The sequence below is a fragment of the Ranitomeya imitator genome, chromosome 2 (genome assembly GCF_032444005.1).
Source record: "Ranitomeya imitator isolate aRanImi1 chromosome 2, aRanImi1.pri, whole genome shotgun sequence".
Classification (NCBI taxonomy): domain Eukaryota; kingdom Metazoa; phylum Chordata; class Amphibia; order Anura; family Dendrobatidae; genus Ranitomeya; species Ranitomeya imitator.
The window spans coordinates 291521334-291524095 of record NC_091283.1 but is presented as its reverse complement, the minus strand read 5'-3'; the positions used below and the strand labels follow the sequence as shown (position 1 = coordinate 291524095).

At 41.3% G+C, this 2762-nt stretch overlaps 1 long non-coding RNA gene across 1 annotated transcript; it reads left to right on the top strand.

The window, feature by feature from the left end:
* Positions 1-592: 592 nt before the first annotated feature.
* On the top strand, positions 593-1446 carry LOC138667393 (uncharacterized). Its single transcript, XR_011318736.1, has 3 exons — positions 593-621; positions 1194-1248; positions 1351-1446. It is a non-coding gene; the product is annotated as an uncharacterized lncRNA (long non-coding RNA).
* The last annotated feature ends 1316 nt before the right edge of the window (positions 1447-2762 follow it).

The window sequence follows — 2762 nt, the reverse complement described above, 5'->3', positions numbered from 1 at the left end:
CTCGATAGAACATCAATCACCGTCAGGATGTATTTGACATTATCATTTTCCCTTGAATAGTCAATTAAACTTACGAGATCCGCCTGCCACTGCGCATCAATGGCCGAGACGTAAATTTTATTTGTCAAAAGCGTTTTCTAGCAGGCTTGTGTAGCGTGTAGGTGTCTTGCTTATTCAACCAAGCAATCACATCAGATTTCTTTATTCCGCGCGCTCTTGCAGCTCTAAATAATTTGTCAATGCCCGAGAATGATCCGGGTGCCTTGCTTGTAAAATATTGTTTTTCTAATATGGCATCATACGATTTAGACGTCATGATTGATTAAAATGATTGTGGCTCGTTAATCAACAGCCTGCTTCTTTCAGAAATTCAGCTGTATAAAAATTCCTGTTTTAATCCGGCTATATCATGCGTGAGTTAATGCATGCATTAATTGCATGTATGGTTGTGTTCTGGGTGTTAACAGAAGGCGTGTGATGGGGCGTAACTGGGTGTGTTTCTGGGTGTTAACAGGTGAGCTGTTTTCTGACACTCAGGATAAATACAGCTGACTGTACCACTAAGTACAGCAGACATCCACCAGAAGTCAGACTAGACTAAAAAGCAGAGCTATTCTAAATGTAAGTATATAAGACAGTTGTCTTATTATTCACAAATGCTTAATTATATTTAACTATGCATCTCTAAAACCATAATTAAGGATGTTATTTGTTTAATAAGTTAGTGTTATACTGGAGGCTAGCTGCATATTTAGTAGCGTTGTATAATATAGTTTTACTGCATAAACATATTTGTGGTACATAATTAATATAGAAAGACTTATCCGCGGGCAACTATTATAACATAATTTATGTAATACAGTAGTTAATAACTGTTAATACGCCCTAACTAGCGTATGCAGCGCTTACTTACTACCTGTGTTTTGTTTAACATAGACATATTTATAGTCATATTTATACAGTAGCGGTATATTTAGTTGGGTTGTATAATATAGTTTTACTGCATAAACCATATTTGTGGTACATAATTAATATAGAAAGACTTATCCGTATTACCCATGATTTGCTTAGTATAAATATATTTATACACGGGGCGCCGTTTTATTTGTTGGAGTATATAAATGAGTTTGACGAGTGGTAGTTTGTGATTAATATAGATTGCACAAAAAATTTACACAGATAATTTATTTTAGATGGAATCCCAAAATTTTTCGGCTTTTTCCAGTCAAGTTGCGGATTCGGTATTCGGTATGTTTCAAGATTTATATAAATGTATCTCTTAGTGCCCCATTCTAAGTAAGGACTGTTTTATATATTATCTTTACATTGTTTTATTCTTTCTTGTTTAAGATGAATTTATCAGGGGCATCCCCGATAATGTAGATGAATTTATCGGGAACGCCGACGATGATGTAGATGACTTTATCAGGAACATTCCCGATGAGTTTTTAAACAGCTTCAGCGTGCCTACTCTGGAGTGTGATACACCTGGAGCTGAGTATAGTAACACTAATGCAGGTGATGCTGCTGTGTGGCATTTGGCTCAGGACATCATAGGTGCGTTGTGTGTCTGCGTGTATGTGTGTGTGTGTATATAGCTTTTAAGTATTTAGACGTGTAAATATATATATATTAATTCTTTACAGATGTCGACATGTTTCCAGAACCAACCACCTCGGAACACAATCAGATGCCTGTTGAGGAACTGATGTACCAGACCCCCACACCGCGAAACAGCCCTGTTTCTAGAGCCCCTAAAAAACAGCTCGGACCGGAGGGCAAGAAAGGAAAAGGTAAGAATCATATGAAAACGTGTTTTTGCACAACAGCTCTGAGAAAATCCACCACGCCTCTACTAAGGCCTATATCTTTATTTATAGCTTGTAAACTGAAGCCTAGAAGAATTTTCACAAAAGAGAATATACCGCAGCTAATGGAGAGCCTCACAGACGCTACAGAAGACGCCACGGCAATCATTCACCACACATCGCTAGCCCGTAAGTGTATATTTTGGTATACATGCACAGTCTCTGTACAATCAATGATGCACGTGCTTCACCATTGAGATCCAGGGCCCACACATATCTGACACATGTTTAATCTTTCCTGCAGCTAAGCGCAGCGACCTGCGGCGGTCTCACACATTTCTGACACATGTATAATCTTTCCTGCAGCTAAGCGCAGCGACCTGCAGCGGTCTCACACATATCTGACACATGTATAATCTTTCCTACAGCTAAGCGCAAAGTCATGAGAAAAACGCCACCAGCACCACTACAACCGCTACAGCTCTCCGAGAATGCTGCAGCACCAGCGTGGCCGGCAATACAGACGGCTAATGGAGCTGTTAGAACATATCCGCTATCACCGATCTGCGTGGTGCAGGACGCAGGAAACCCTGTACCATCGGACCATCGTGAAATACTCCATTCAAGCACCGGACAGCCATCGACCATCCGTGTGAATGACCCCGCGCTACTATATCCAGAAGTGGTCGAGGCACCCCGAAAACATAAGCGAAAAACAAAATATGTTACAGAGCCACCAACCACATCCTGCGCCGTGGGTGCCGCAGCCACGATGACTCGTGAAGAGCTTGATCGCGAGATTGCTCAGCTCGCTGATGGTAAGCAAGCATCCGTAGAACCGCTCATTATACGTATGCCCCACACTATGCAACCGTCAGCGCCATGTGTAACTGGACCTGCTAATGCCTCTGGGGCCGGACCCTCAGGAACCTCTAATTTGGGTGACATATCTCA